Source organism: Apteryx mantelli, chromosome 7 (assembly GCF_036417845.1).
Source record: "Apteryx mantelli isolate bAptMan1 chromosome 7, bAptMan1.hap1, whole genome shotgun sequence".
Classification (NCBI taxonomy): Eukaryota; Metazoa; Chordata; class Aves; order Apterygiformes; family Apterygidae; genus Apteryx; species Apteryx mantelli.
This window is the reverse complement of record NC_089984.1, coordinates 6,026,786-6,043,655: the sequence shown is the minus strand read 5'-3', so window position 1 is coordinate 6,043,655 and position 16,870 is coordinate 6,026,786. Positions and strand designations below refer to the sequence as shown.

The window sequence follows — 16,870 nt, the reverse complement described above, 5'->3', positions numbered from 1 at the left end:
CCACACAAGGCTCTCCACGAATGAAACGTCTGCTGCAGTTCAGTGTGAAGGACTGCAAAGCAAAAGCAAAAAAATTAGAGACCCCCCAAGGAATATTGTATGCTGCTTCCTGTTTCTTTGATCAAGTTTTTCCCACTCAAAGAAACAAACTAATAGTCACAGTGATTTTTTTTTTTTTTTTTAACCAGTTCAAAGACATCAGGACGCATTGCTGAATGAATTATCATACCTTCTCCTAAAAGCTAGGCAGTCAAGATTCAGCTTGGGAAGCGCATACTATAGCTGCCTCTAGCTTTAAATTCTAACATCCCTCAATAAAAATATGATACTGATGGAAACGTGCTTTACTGTCAGCACTGCAGGATTCAGAAAGAATAGCCTCTCCCTCTCAGCACGACTGATTTACTTTGTCTCCAACAGGTGACAGGTTGAGTTTTATTTCTCATCTACCAGCCTCCCGTAGGTACCAGTGTTGCAGGATTTGTTCATCCACAAGCTGGAACTACTACTCTGGGCAGAGCAAAGGACCTCTTCTCCTCGCTGTTCACAGACACACAGACCTTCAGCAACCCTGCTTGTAGACTAAGACTCACTGTTCAAAACTGCTTCGTCTCCCTGCCTAGCTGCTGAATAACCAACTGTCCAAGGACTGGTTAAATAAAGAGCACACTAAGTCCATACGCCAAACAACGCCAGGGCGGTTCCTACATTTTACCTGCAAGGCAGTTTAAGACCATACACATTGACATCAGTGAAGTTATAATCCTAAGCATATGTTAGCATGTCACAAGTAATGGCTTGAAGAAACTGAGTACTTTAAAAAGAGAAATTAAAAGATTTGGCAAACCAGCCTGTCTGAAACTTAAGCTAAGCCACCTTTACTTTGCACTGCTGGTGGATGTTTGGACTAATCACAGAGCAAAGGGCTTACACAGTTAGGGAGTGCTCATTAGTCACGAGCCTTCTGATGAAGTTTCATACTTTGGTATTTTCAGTAGCTGAGAACACATTTATAACTGTTTTACTTTCATCACTGCCTTCGGGGGGAAAAAACAAAACTAAACCAAGATTTTGAAACAAGCTTTAAGCAAAAGGATATTCATATTTCATTCCATCAGTTGGCTAGAAAACACAGACACGGCGTATAAAGTTAATAAAGAAGAACCCATGTATGTCTCCCCAGCAGCACACAGCTCCGGAGCAATCTCAGCACATCATATTCCAAGAAGGAGGAGGGCAGGGACTCCTTCAGTCATTTTTAAATGCTACCAAAATAAAAGGCAACTCATTCCGCCTCAACACCCACTAATTCACTAACAATTACAGTACAGGATAGATTTGGAAGGTCTTGGAAGGGCTAACAAATTCAAATCCTTCCACAGTACTGACGGGAAGGGGGGGTGGGGGGGAACCACACACACAGACACCCCAAAAATCAACACTTTCCAGAATAAACTCCTGGAGACTATACTTAAGAACAGAATGAATCATGATAAAATCAAATTCACTTTTGTTCATATTGCGATAACCACTTCAGCAAGTTACAGAAAACACTTGAACAACCACCATCAAGTTGCCAAAATTGTTTTGAAAGTATTAAGGTGCATTACCCCCATGCACTACAATGGGGTTAAACAGTTCAGATTTCTCATTCACACTGGGACAGAATACAACCACTAAACGGTGAGGATTTGTTTTAAAGACAAATACTTGGTGAACAGCAGTACTAACAAAGCTTTTTCATACAAAAATGGAGACTAACATATCAGCCTTTCCTTACAGGAAAGGTCCTTAGTGTTTATTTGCCAATATACTTTTGTAAGACTAATGGCAAAGCAGTAGCCTTAGGACTTCCACTGGACCAAACTTGGTTCGAATTGAACAGAAGCTTGAGGGTAGACAGAGCAGATCAGAAACAGGGCATGTAGTCGCTTTTTCTTTAGGAACACGTGTTAAAATTAACCATATTCTCACACAACTTGAGAATCTTGCTCGTTTCAGACAGGAGGCCCAAACGAAGGGCTTCTGCATCCTCCAGGAGCATCTCAAGACAGTGAAGTTCACTCCTCAGAAGAGCCAGGCAGCCGATGGCTCACTTGGAGCTGAAAGTCCAAGCTGGCACTTCTGAAGCCTTTCCTGAAAGTTTAATCAGCCCTGGCACATGCTCACAAAGTTGTAGTGAACTACAACAACAGCCAAAACCACAATAAGCTGCTGCCAGCTAAGGCTACAACACCAGTGCTGACAAGGAAAGTCCTTCTGCAGGCAGGAAACCAGTCTTAAGTATCTCTAAGAGAATCTCTTAGAGGGTCACTGAGAAACAAAAGCCATTCAAAACTGATTGCTTATCTACACAACCAAGCTGCATCATACCAAACATGTCAGAGAAGATCTGTACTGGTAAGATTTGCTCCTGTAATACTTGCCTGACAGTTAGCAAACCAGAGAAGGGATGGTTGAAACTCAAAAATCAAAAGTTCTCAGCAAATCCTATGCATTCCTTTGATCCATCAGGCTGTCGAGCTAGTGGGCTATAATGGTGCAGGAATTGGTTCTTTGAATGCAGTCTTTTTAACCTCTAGTTTATCCAGGTAATTAACGGTGCTCTATAGACCATCTTCCCACCATGCACGCAAAATGAGCTCTGAGAATAGAAGAACAGTTTGTAACCTACTTCTCAAGCAAGGTTTTAAACAGTCCCTGCTACTCCACACCTCCAGGCCACAGTACAAAAGACTTTCCCAGCCCTGAATTAACCCTTGAAGAATCTGCTCCCTATGTACACCTACTACTCTACTCATTTTGCATCCTCCACAACCAACCTCCGTTTAAATTTTTGACCTCCAACACCTGTAACTTCCATACTGTATCCACATGGAGGAGTCTTTCAATGCAGATGTCAAAAAGCAGCTGAAAGAATCCCACTCCTCCAAAAATATCTATCCTGCTGCACTGCCATAGGCAAGCAAAGACTCTCCATCTCCATCTTCCAGGAGACGGACTCCATAGCTGCAACCTTGCTCCCCTACCCTTTGCCCAAAGCTGGCACGCTGGCTGTTTAGGCAGGAATGGTGTGCCCGTTTCTACAGCTTCTACACAAACCTAGTACACAAAAGGAAAACAAAAATATAAAGAATTGGTTCGTAACGCTAAATGTCAGTCACTATCCACAGAGCAAGCCTGCCCTGGATGCTAGGTGGTGTGCTCCAACCCCTTCATTCTCCTCAGGTTTTTCTCCCCATTGAATTGAGTTCAAGGCAAAGGTAGTATTTTCCACCTACTCAGCACTCTCCTCTTTCAATCCTCAGAAAAAAAAACAATAATCAGCCACATAATTATGTTCATCATTCCCAGAGAAAACCACCTGCTTACCAAAAAGGTCTACCACACAACTTAGCAAAGCACTGTTTGAAGGAGTCAAACACAGGCACCCAAAGGATATACACCCAAGAAGGGTCCTGAGACTCACAGCAGAGATTGGTAGGATACTGCACAGTTGCAGGCTTTCCAATTTGAGAAATTACAATCCCCTATTTTAAAGCATTTTTCTTCAAGAGACAGGCAGAGCAGTGTGTTTAAACAACAAGCTTTGGTCAGAGAACAGTGCTCAGTTATTCTAATCCTGAAAGCAGTTAGAAAAGTTACCAGGTGCAATTTAGTCCCAGAAGGAAGTCAAGGAGATCCAGCAAAATCACTGAAAGGACCCAAGTAGTAGGGTGTCCAGGAGTCAGTAAAGACCTCACTTTGAAACAGAAGCAGGAGAGACGAATTCTGCATGACAGATGTGCTCTTTGACCAGAGTTGCCATGCTCCTTGCATGTAAACATCTGGAGACATCCAAGTGGTGTTTAAAAGCCACTTCAAATTTCAAGTTTTCATATTGAAAAGCAAGAGCAAGCTTGGTCTGGTGGAACTTAGCATACATAAAAATACGCAACCTCCAGGGATGGGGAGTATTTTAAGGGAGGAGCTCTCTTCTATCTCATCCTCAGCTCAACCATGTTCAGTGATTCATTTAATTAGATGAATAAGACATTGACCAAAAATGATGAGGATCCATAGCCCAATTTTTCAGGAAGTCATCTCTCACAGAACTTAATACTTCGCTGCCTCCATCATCTTTCACAGTATTTGACACTGACGTAAATTAGCACAATGAATTTGTGACAAAGCTGTAACAATAACACACAAAAATTAAGACAGATTTCAGAGATGAGTATGAACAATTAGATTAAAGGAATAGCTCTGAATCTTAACCATAACCTAAAAAAGGTCAAGAAACATAATGACAGAACATCTGGATTTGTTTTCTTAAGCACAATTTCATCATGTGCAAGTCATCTACACCTTATCTTACATCCTATTAGGCAACTTTTGATCTTAATAATTAAGATCGGAACAAACTCTAACTTGTAGAACATATTCACTAGCATTTGACTGTGAGCTTTATAAAAATTGATTTCAGTGTTGCTAAATTCAAGCACGACCTCCTGACTTTCATGACACTCTCTCCTTGTCAGACCCTAAGGTCTCCTCAGCCAAGCTAACCTTCTCTTCTCCTGGGTGGACAGGATGCCTGCCCAAATGCAGGGCCCTGCACACTTTCTTTGGCAGCCACTTAGTTCTTGCTCCCACACCCTAATGCATCACTGTTACTCCTCAAGCCCACAAATTCCTAGGTTTTCAGTATTTTTTTCAACCTCTTTTCAGCCTCAGCAGAACACACTTCACGTTTGCAGCGTAAAGAACCTCCCATTCACAACTATCAACCCACTTACTGCAACTTAATCACAGAGGCAGGATAAACACCACTAGGGATGAATACAAACCATCGCTTTAGAGATACATGGCGAAACCTAAAATCTCCCACCACAGAGAATTCCAACAACCTAAAGAAGGACAGACAGCCTTTCAGTGACTTCATACTAAAGACACAGTTTTGCAAGGGGTTGATGGGTGACAAGGCAGCATATCATCTTCCCCGAGTCAAAACTAAGGGCATAATTGTAAGGCTGAGTAACTTCCCATCCAGCACATAGCACCAAGCTTTGAAAGGTTTCTTCACTTTAAACATTTCCATAAAAAAGCCACTGCAATATAATGTACATTAAGTGATTGAAGCAAGGCAAAAACTTGGTTGAAAACTGTGCTCAAAGAGTCATCACCAGGAGTTCACTGTAACAGAAAGATTATATCTAGTCAGACTTCACATCAACTCCAGTCTGCTTCAGACCCTATTTCAGTGTTTTTAATTAAGAAAAATCTTCATTCCCCAACTGGTTAAAGTATGCCCAGAGCTCAGAAACCCAACGTACATGAGACCACAACAGAAGATGCTGCAGTGCTACCACCGCAGCCTTGGCGTTGCAATGCATCGCAAGCTGAACGTGAGCCAACAGCGTATGCTGCTGTGGCAAAGGTAGTCATCGTATCAGGAGGCATAAACATCACAGTAGTCTAAGATGTACAAATCCTTCCTTCCCCTCTAGTCAACACAGGTAATATCTCAGCAGAAAACACGTTCAGTTACTGACAACACACTCCGGAAAGGGCTAGACCAACTAGAGAAAGTCCAACAAAGAGCAACAGGAATGATTAAGCATCCAGGACACACTGGGGAAAAAAGGCTCAAAGTCGTCAGATTGTTCCACAACAGAAAAAAAAGAAAGGGGTGATAACTTTATGTTAAAACTGCTGCAAGACTAGGTCTCTTGGACAAGTGAGGGCAGGACAAGAAGCAGAGGTGCTTAGGGACATAACAAGGGAAGAGACTTGCTTTTTGGTGAAAGAGGGAGAAGCATGCGTGTACACACATACATACACACACACACACACACTTTAATGTTAATGACAGGGAAGCATTGGAATCAACTGCCTGGGAGGCTTTATTCCATTACTGCTATCTCCATCACTAGCAGATTTCTAAAAATAGTGGGACAGCTGTCTGTCTGGACAGGCTTTGACACAACCAAGCCTGCCTTGGCAGCAGGCAGACTGCTAGACGACTTCTCACACTCCCTCCCACCCGCCTCTGCTGCAGTCCAGTTCAGGCAGCAGCACCACAACTCAGGTGGAGACGGACAGGCCAGGACATGAGCATCTCTGCTGGAAGCCTATTGAAGAGGATGGCTCTGAAGAGAGTGAACCTGCAGAGCTTCCCAGCTAACTCGGATCACATGGGATAACAGAGCACTGCTCCTTAGAGGTACCTCCCTGACAGCTTGTAGAAAATAATTGCTTCACGGAGGCCTTCAACCCTAATGACACATGCTGGAAGCATCCTACTGACGTTATTCTAACACCCTTGTAAACTATAAATCTCCGTTACTGTTAATTTCTTAAGCCCGGAAATGCTGCTTACATTTCCAAATAGAGCTCACCTTGAGTGGGATAGAGGAACAGAGCACAGAGCTGTAGCTCTGACGGTAACTTGGATACAAGCAGTCCTGACTCAGTTACATCTGTCATGCACAAGAAGAACCGAGTTCAGAGCAGTAAGCCTGCGTTCTTCACCTCCCAAACGTGCTGCTCACTTGAACTGCTGTTGATCCAAACTACATTTTTAAGACTGACCAGCTTAACAGCTCTTTTCTAAGAAAATGACAGTTGCTTCTACTCACTGCTAGAACTCCCCTTGTATATGCTCCTGTGTATGCAGAAGGTCCAGCAATGTAAAATAATCGTATAAAACTGCAAAGGTGACAGACATAATGAGAAGTGTGAGGTATGATAGTCACACGAACTTGGTAGGCTCTCGGACGGACCACAGCCTGCATCCCATACTTTATTCCTGATCCTCCCGAAAAAAGCAAGCTCATTACCCTTCACTGCTGTCCATCACTGACATTGTTTTCATGCAACACAATGTCTTCGGCAGGTTGGGAGAATAAGGGAGGCAGAGCAGGTTGAGCAAGTCTCCTATTCTAAAAACTTTTTTTAAGGTGCCTTCAGTAAACACAGAACAGCACTTTTTACAATACTTGAGGCTTTGTGTGAACCTGGCTTTTTCCAGGCTGAAAATTATGAGCCAGATCAACCAAGACAAATAAGCCTGACTTAGAATGACAACTACCAATGGTTGAAGAGCATTTTATTGGGTATTAAAAGATTATACTCAAGGGACAGAAAGATGCCAAAACTGCTGAAAAAATATACGTGGAAAAAAACCAACAACTTTGCTCTACAAGAAAGCAAAAGCCTGTAGAAATAAGGAAACAGACAAGAACCAAAAAGAAGGGGAAAACTGAAAGTACTCCAAACAAATTGAAAGCAAAAAAACTGTACAAAATTGATAAGGGACACAAAAACACACAAGGGTGGGGTGATGACCAACAACATGGTCTTTTTGTTGTCCGAGTTATCAAAAACAAGGAACATGTAATAAATCAAGATTGTTTACTATGCTACTGGAAGTTACAGAACTATCATAAACAGAGTAAGTGTTCACTTGGAAATGTAATGTTTTATATGCCTATATCCTGGTTTTCTCAAGAGGCAGTGCAGACAGACTCTCTCTACTCAAATGGTACCAAGGTCTATATTCCACAGCAACACTATTGACATGCACTTTCTGTTCAGCAGCTCTGGGAAACTTTCTTCAGAAGTCTGAGGTTTAGTTTTATTAAGAGTTGTCCGCGACTCTACGGAAAAATCATTCATTATTGAATATCTGTTGATATTCAATAAGCCTTAACTCAGCATTGTTAATATTTAAAAGAACAGAGCAATTGGTATAATCACAGACCTGTTACGTAGCCCAAGACTGGTATCAGACTAAGCAAACAAGATCTAGGCTTTTTTAATTAAAAGAGGGGAAAGAAGAATTTAGCAACAGTCAACGAGGGCTTACGGAAAGTGAGTCTTGTCAAGCTAAACTGATGCCATTTCTTGATGAGATTACTAGTGTTGTTGATAATGGTAATAGCATTGGTGTAATGAACATAAATTCCCATATGGTATTTCACTTGCTACTAAAATGACATTGTGATTAATAAACTATAGCAATAAAAAAAAAAACAACATGACACATTCAATGGATTAAAAAACTAGGTAATAATATGCTTCAAACACAAGCATTTGATCATCAACGAGTGGCTGAGCTTCTCCCAAGCTCCAACAAGAGTAAGTTCTTGGCCCTATGCCGCCTCTTTTATTAATGACCTAGAAGACCTCATCAGGTCCCCTGGGATCTATCAGTAAAGATTCAGAGCACGCTACAAATGACAGTCTCACTTGGTAAGCTGAGTGCAAGCAAGCAAACAGTACCCAACTCAACATGACCAAACACCAAGGAGAACGTCTAGTAACAACAACCAAAGACCATGCGTACATGACAGGTTGCATTCGTCCTAGAAGCTAACGACTCTGAAAGCCATTTGGTGTCTTAGTGGCTCATCAGTTCAACATAACTCCTGGTGAATAATCACAGTCAAAAGAACTAATGCAAACCTTCTACATATAAACACAGGAATCTCAAGTTGTCTCATTATTAAATTGCTTCTGTTTGGCACTGGGACAGCCCTCCTAGGCTACTGTGTTATGGTGCTTCATTTTTTTAACATCTTTTTTTCCTCTGAATCCTACCCAAGAAACACAAATTAAATATTTAGTAGGGCAAGTTTGAGAGTCAGAGCTTACTCTTTACAGGCTAACAAAGAGCAGACAAAGGGGCAAATCAATCATAGTCCAAATTCCTGCTAGAGGAACAAGTTAGATAGAGAGCTCTAACTAATGACAAAACAAAGAAACAGCTGAAAGCAGGCACTAGCATTCACTGAGCTGAGGTCAAGAATAAAGCAGGCTTTTTTGTGGTGTGGAGCATTTGAACAATTTCCCTAATGTACAGATTCTGGCCCAAATGGTTTCTTTAAAAAAAAAAAACTCAAGACTGAGTGAGCTCCCCCTCCAAAAGGTAAGTACAGCTTCAAGCAGGGCTATTAGATACAAACAAAGCATTAATTCCAGGAACTTATAGTCTGTATTATATCTAGTTTCACCTTCAGCAATCATCACCTTTGGCTAAAAGCCTATTAACTTACTGGGCATGTTATAAACATCAAATATCAACTAAAGAAAATAGGTGATGTGAATCGTGATTTTAAGTCCTTCTTTTCTTGACTGAGTTCCTTGAAAATACTTAGTTTCTCTGTAAGGACAAACAAATCAAGTCTCCATATTAAGAGTTTATCAATCCAAAACACTTAATTTTCCACCAAGTTTTACCAACATGTATCTATAATTTAAGCATTGCCAAAATGTTTTAAGAGAGACCAACCCCAGAACCCAGGTGGCTGACAGGAAAGGCATATCAATTCTCTTCAACATCTGTTCCCTTTCCCAAACATTCACAATTATTCAACAAGCCATTAAGTGAAGACGTCTTACAACATTAATCATTCCAGCATCATATTTTGTTTTGCAAGCAAAAGGCTCAGCCCTGCAAGGCAATAAAACTGGTGAGCCTCCTCGCGTGCACAGGATAAAGCACGTGTTTCCATGCCAGAGCATTTCCTAAGCTCACAAGAAGTGTTTACCTGCCTGACTGTGCTATCCAATCCATCTTAATTTCCACTGAGGATGGCATGAGAACACAAGGGAGCAAGTATAAAACTAAGGTAAAGTGGTGTCAACTGAGGACTAAAATTATGTAAAATAGTTACCCAACGAGGAACTCCAGCAAATCAGGGGGGAAGAAGAAAGAAAAGCAGTCCTACCTCAAGAAGCTAAGTCTCTGGCCAAAGACACTCATAATAAGAACCTGCAAGGTGGACTTATTTAAATGTTAGGAAGTTCTTACTGCTTTGGATACCTAAAGGAATGTGAAACCTTCAATTGCTTCATGGGAAAAGGTGTGAGGGGAATAAGATCCCTTGTGGGGGGGGAGCAAGATCCTTTTAGATTTCTTAATTTTCTTGAAACCTGGTCTAGAAACAGACAGCAGAGGAAGAACACAGGAAGACCACACTGCTGCAGTAAAGGAAACCTTCAACCCCACAAGCCTTTTGTTCTCTTTAGCTGGCCCCAATAACACGTGGACCTATTTGTGGGCTAGACACCAAAAAAATAGCATACAGCTTTCGCCAGCAAGTCTCAGTGATAGTCAACTGCAGTAGACAGCTGAAACTGTAGAAGCTTGCCAAAGTAAAAAGCAACAACAAGGTTAGCTTAACTGCTGTTTTAAAGCCTTAATTACTGTGGATTATGCCCATCACTAGTTTTCTCCTTTGCTTCTGCCCCCTAGATCCAACCTTTAGCAGAGCACAGATGGTAGCCAGGTGATCAGGTAGTAGAGGATGCAGAGCTTCTTAGGGAGGGAGACAGCAGTGAGAAGACCAGATCCTAAAGGGGTACTCGACTTTATTGGCACTCTATTTCCAAACCCAGAGTTGATCAAAATTAGATGGTATTTGCAGTGTATTAATCATACACTTGACATTTTTTTTCTTCTTCCTCTACTCAGCCAGAAAATTATTCCCCTACTCCACTCTCAAATAACTTGACTTCTTGGAAAGGTGTTGCTTTCCACAGAGTTACTGGAGGTCAGCCAACAGGCTCTTCATGATGCAGGCAAGGTGAGCTTGTATTTTTAGTTATTCAGTATAAAGGGGAGGCAGCAGGCAAGAACTTAGCCACCAGAGGGCACCCATATTGCTTAAAAAAACAGATTAAAAGTTCAATTTCAAGTGACATTAAAGACCTAAAGGATTCAAACACTTTGTGTTATGAGATAGAAAATTTAAAGTTTAGTCCCCATAGGAGAAGCAAAGTCACAGTAAAACAAGATGTTTCAGGAAGCAGTTTCTGGCATTTCCATCAGGCTTCTAAGCAAATCAGATCTGGGATTTGTGCAATGCAACATTTGAATACGATTTTGTGAGCACACACTCACTAATCAAATTCCAGGGCTCTACAGGTTTAGGGAAATACCTGTGCTTTAAACTTTGCAGTTCACTTAAGGTCACTCCCTTGCAGAGTAGTTCAGATGTTTTCCTAATTGACTCAAATTTGGCTTTGGCTCATTCTCTGGCATCAGATTCTTCCCTTCCCCTGCTGTTCATGGGTAAAAATAATATGAAGCCAAAAGCCACCAGAAAGGACACAGTGCTCTATCAAGACACCACTGATAGATCAATGTGTCTTCGGGTCTTGGAAGAAAATCCTCGGCACAGCAACCCCAAGCACAGTCCCTTAACTGTCGCCTCTCCATCCCCTGACATAGAGAATTAAAAACAGAATAGTGCTCAAAATAAAAATAACCCAACAAGGATAATATCTACATTTTTTCAGCTTTTCTTTCCTACATCAGGTCAAGTAGTACTCAATACATCTATAGTTATAAAACACGTCTCTCCCCTCTTGACTATAATTTATGTGGTTTTCTTTGTTTCGCTAGAACAAAAATGTCTCAGTTTCAGCTGGCATAAAATATTTCCATCAATCTTGCCATTAAAAATGTATTCTAAGCAAATTACTCTAAAGCCCCCAAGACTATGATGGAAAAAGCAATACATTCTTAAACAGAGTTAGCTAAAGGCTGATCTATGCTTCAAAATTAATTCCAGAGGTACTGAGGGAAAGAACCCATGTGAGGAGAAGACAAAAAGCAGTGAAGCTTTTTGTGTCAGCAGAGTGAGGAAGATTATAAAGAAATGCTTTCCTGAAAGATTCTCTGGAGGAAACACCAATCAGAGAGGAAGGATGGCCCAAGGAGAAACCGGGAAGGAAGGTAGAGGGAAGAAGGGAAGAAGAAATGGTAAAGATGAAATGAATAATTGATCTATTTCAGCAGAAGTGGCAGCCAACATCAAAATAGCTAAGCTTGCCTATGTGGAGCAGAGCCTCGAAAGGAAGAGCTTATTACACAACAAGAATATACCACAACACCTGGGGAATAGGTATCTTAAGCTCAATGGCTTACACTTCCGCACAGGATGGGGCAAGGACCAAAATGGCACAGAATAAGGCCGAGAGGGTGAGGCAAAGTAAGGCAGAGTACTGTGCGAGACGCAGAAACACACTAGTAGCACAGAACCTCATTGGTAACCAACTTCCAGAGCAACACGGATGTCTTGCTCTTATTATTACTGCTGGTATGTTTAATGAAGAATAAGAAGTTAAATACAACTGAATAATTCAAGTCAATCAGGAACAGTGCTCATAACACTCTGCTTTCAAAGATCCTTCTGTATTTCCAGGAGGGACGGTCTCCCTACTTGCAGCAGTTCAGCCAGCCCAGGCAGCACACCACCTCACAGCTCCTGCGGAAATGGTACCCTGCAATCACAACCACTGCCAGGAGGCTGAGGCACCAGTTTTTCAGGTCCCTCAAAGGATCACAGCTCAGACTTACATGGCTCCATGAGATCACTCAACTATTACTTGAGTCCAGACTAAGTCATCCACACCAGAGTGCCTCCAAACTGACCATAACTACTCTTCGTTCTTCTCAACTCTGATAAACATCAAGCTCTAAGCTTGCTAGCCCAGGAGTCAGAGTTGTCAACTGCTTTATTTAAGGCTTCATTAATGCAAGGTTTTACTTTGAAAACATATAGGTCATTAAAGTGCTACTTCTTCTTCTTAGCAAGAAAGAGGAATTTTTCTAAGACGCAAAAAGGAAAAACCTGTCACAATAGCCTAGCTCTTCACTCAGTGCACCAAAGCCAACATACTTAATCTTGTTTCTATTTTGAAAAATCATTAGCCAGTTCAGCCTCATGAAAAACTACACTAATAGATTTTTAGAAAGCAGTAGCCATATGGACCTGGCCAGCTTTCTGCACAGAAAATGAGCATCTGCTTAGCTCCACACAAAAAGGGAAACACCTAGAGAGTGGAAGTCTGCTCAGACATTTATTTCATTCAATACTGCATTGATTTAGTGACAAGTTTCAGGACTGAAAAGCCAATTTAAGGTCTTCCAGTTGTCCACTGCCCACAGATTCTACCAGTCAGGATGGTTTGTGATTAAAGAAAATAATCTTTAGTCATTTAATAATACACCAGATAAGTATTTGGAAATACAAATGGAGAACACAAGTTTCACAAGAGTATCAGGAACAGATTATTATTTTTTTTAATAACATTAAGCTTGCAGCAAACTGTAAGGTTCAGTAGTTCTCATTTATTAATGCCTCATTTAGATTAACCAATGATTGCACCAAGATTTATTTCAATTAATTAGTTAATCCAGTTTATTATATCAATGCCCAGATATTTAATTGCTTCTGTTGCCAGATGAAAATCCCCAGAGTGTAAGTTATGGCTTAAAAATTGTGAATTCATTAGTCTAAGCTCAGTTATTTGCATTAGTGAAGTACAGTTCATCACAGCAGAACAGAGCAGCATTAACTAGCTGTTTGGTATAATTATTTAGGTTAGATATATTCCACCGAAAGCATGCAGCAGTAGCTCATGGAGGAAGGAAGGAAGCCCAACACATACTGTAATGGACCCCTGTGCAGAAGCAGATTAAATCTGATGATCCCACCAACACACCTCCAGTCTTAGGAGGACAAAAGAAGTCTTTCTTACCCTCTGCCATACTACCACTGGGTTTTTAAAGTACATCTTTTAAATCCTTGACTGCCCCTCCACCCTCATGTAGGCTTCCTTACCCCAGCACTTGCTTCTGATGGTGCTCAAAGCATATACTACAGAATAAATCTGAAATATGCTGTTTTCAGGCTCTACATGAGAATTGGAACAACCACCTGAGAACATCTCGTCTTTCCTCATGCTACTGAATGGCAAGGGTAAGTTCACATAGAGACACCGCTATATTAATTCCTTTTTCCAAAGCACTCAATCCTCCGAAGCACTAGAATTCTGGGTAGGTGGAAAAGGGGGAAAAAAGTGTTTTTCTTCTCTTTTCTTCCTTAAGTGAGAGGCAGTGCTTTCCCCATGCTGACTGACAAGATTTAGGGCATTTACACAAAGCTCTATGCAGAAAGAAATACCAGTCAGATAATCCTTTCTTTCCTTTTTTTACTACTCTCCCTCTAACAGGGCATCATTTCCTACTTACCTAGCTTTCCGCTAGCCCAAGCAGCATAAGATTTTTCAACCGCTTCCTGATTTGCCCTATTACATTTTTAACACCATAACTTTAAAGAAAAAGAATTAAGGGGGGGGGGAGGGAGGAAGAAGAGGGAGAGATCACGCAAAAGTCATCTTAAAAGGAAGCTTCAGTGACAGCCTCCTAAAGAGCATCGCTAACGCGGTTCCTTATTCAAAGGGCAACGAAGTGCCTCAGCTTCAGTAACAGATCACACAAGGTTAAGGAGAATATTAGCAGCCACACATTGCTCCCGAGCATCACCCACAACCAAAGGGAAGGGAACTCTTTGCAACGGCAAGAGAGCCATACTTAAATATAGATCCCCTCAGGAGACTAACTGTGCAGCCCAGCAAGGTTTCATGTAACAACAAAAGCACATTTGCTTAACTAATTGAAGGAAAACAAGCACTGTATGTCATCTGTAGACTAACTGCACTAACAGATCTGTTTACATAAAGAATCTCCTTAACCTGGATCCCATTTAGATACCGCTGCAACATTTATTGAAATCAAAACCTCTTACCCCTAAGAGTACATATGGACATTCTTAAACAGCTGCATGCCCACATTTCTCTGAAGTATACAAATTGCATTTTCAGTGACACTTGGCTTATTTGATCCCCAGGCCCTGGCTGGATGTATTACATAAAGTCATTTACCTTTTATAACTAATTCATTATATGTAGTGCTACTTGCTGTAAAGCGACTGAATAACTCAGGATGTCATTGCAAGCATTCAGCATTCACCTACACTTATTTTTAAACTCCCCTAATCACCCAGTTTATATATTGTGAAAGAAAGAAAATTTGCAGTTCCTCATCTCTCATTTATTTAAACACAATGCTAGAATGCTTATTTGAAAGTCTGTTTAGAACTTCTACAAGTAAGTGTCAGTAGGAAGTACTTTCTACACCAAACATCAGTTTTGCTCCTCCTCTTTAACAGTTGTAAGTCAAGCAATTAAATGAATATCATAAGCCTAAAGGTACTTTTATTTCACAGCTATGCACATTGTAAATTACTTAAGAGCTGATATAAGAAAGGAATACTTCCAAGGCTGTACAATCCTATTTAGTGCTTTACAAATTTAAAAAGAAAAAAAAAAAAAGGAGACTGTGCAAGAAAAAAAAAGTCTGAGCAAATCAGTCTCTCCAGATTGATTAGGATTCAGGAGATCACAGATCACCCCACTGCAAAGGTACTGCTCATCTCCTTTATCTGATTTTATCCGCACTCTAAGCGGAGCAAGGTCAAGCCTGGTCACAGCTCTGAGGAGCCTTTAAGGACCAGCCAAGTACTGCAAGAACAGGAGCTAATGATTCCCTCCCATCACTATTGACCCAGCACTCAGCATACCATTAGCAGCTCTCTGTGGCAGGAAGCACCCTCCTTCTGAAAAAATGTAAAGCTAACAACTAACAATCTGGTATTTTTAAAAGCACAGGTTATTCTTTTGCAAGAGGAAGAGTAACCCGGGTGTCTTTGAGAGCGCTTTACCTAGGACATTATGTTCTACCTACTTTACCATCATGTTGAGGATGTTTTAAATGGAAAAAAGCGCTCGCTTCCCCGCCTGGGAAGGAGTCTCGGCCATCACCACACGCCTGTGGCGCCCCGTCTCCCCCGAGGTGCAGTGCTGTGCATTCAGGCCCTGCAGGCAGAGCTGTGCAAGGTAAGTGTAGTTTATTAGCAAAACGTAGCATCAGAAGAGATGTACCAGATCATGGTGTTCTTCTTAGGACTGGGTAGCACCTTTTAACAGAAAACAGTCTTGGCAATTCTAGGAATAGCCAGAACAATTAGCATCTTTTTCCTCCCATTCATATTAAAACTAGAGCCTGCAAGCCACAAAACAGGCTAGGCTAGCAGTGAATAAACAAGAAATTCCAAGTCTGCTCGCAGAATTCACTGCGACTCTGGGGAGGAGGCAGGTGTGCCTACTGATCTGGAAGTGAGCCAGCAAGAAGCCACCTCCAAAACATCGGGAATGAAATAAGACGCATTTTTCAGAGGTGCCTTTGCCTTCAGACCCTTTGTAATTGCAGCCCTGGGCTCGAGTGCTGCTGCTGGTGCCATGCTGCTTTCCCATTTCAAGGGAAGTGAAAGGATTCCTTCATTTATTGCAAACATGGCACAGCCCCAGAGTTCAGCAAGGGTTTCTAAGGCAAACAGAAATATGGCCTTTCTCCTCACAGCTATGGAAAGAAGCTTTGAGCTTCATGACTCATGAGGAGGTATGCTCATAAACTCTGGGTCTAAAAAGAAAGAAAAAAAGTAAAAAAAAAAAAAAACACAAAACCTTGCCTGCAGCTATCTTACCACTGAAAGGTAGATTGTCCCCTTCTGCTCCCCTGCTAGATTTTATATGTGAAGCAGTCAGCAAAGTACAAAGACAGACAATGTAAGATCCACTGACTACACGTGCTTTCCCTAGCAGCTCTTCCAGGAGCTGAAAACACTACATTTTTGTCCAGCTTAGTCAAGTAAACAGACTGAGTTTGCACAGCGCCGCAGACCCGCGAAATGGCAGAGCATGGGGAGCCAGGCAGCAAACCCCACCACCTGCAAACAGGCTGCCTCAGCACAGCCACCAAGGGCAGCTCTTCAGCCCTGGGCCTTCTTGCACCTCTGTGACTGCGAGAGGCTCCGCAGGGAGCTTCGGCAGCCGTTCAGCAGCCATTCCTGTACCTCCCACCCGGCAGAAGCAGGAAAAGCAGCAACACCTTCCAAAGTCTCCGGCAGATCCTTCAACATATCTGCAGGTACTTTCCAGAGGACCAAAGCAGTGTGAGGTCTTGGGCAAGAAATAA

The 16,870-nt window shown here is 41.7% G+C and overlaps 1 protein-coding gene across 3 annotated transcripts in view; it reads right to left on the bottom strand.

Annotated features, from left to right (window-relative positions):
• MICU1 (mitochondrial calcium uptake 1) overlaps positions 1-16,870 on the bottom strand; it is a 133,022-nt gene that overhangs the window by 95,519 nt on the left and 20,633 nt on the right. The gene's annotated exons all lie outside the window — the stretch shown is intronic.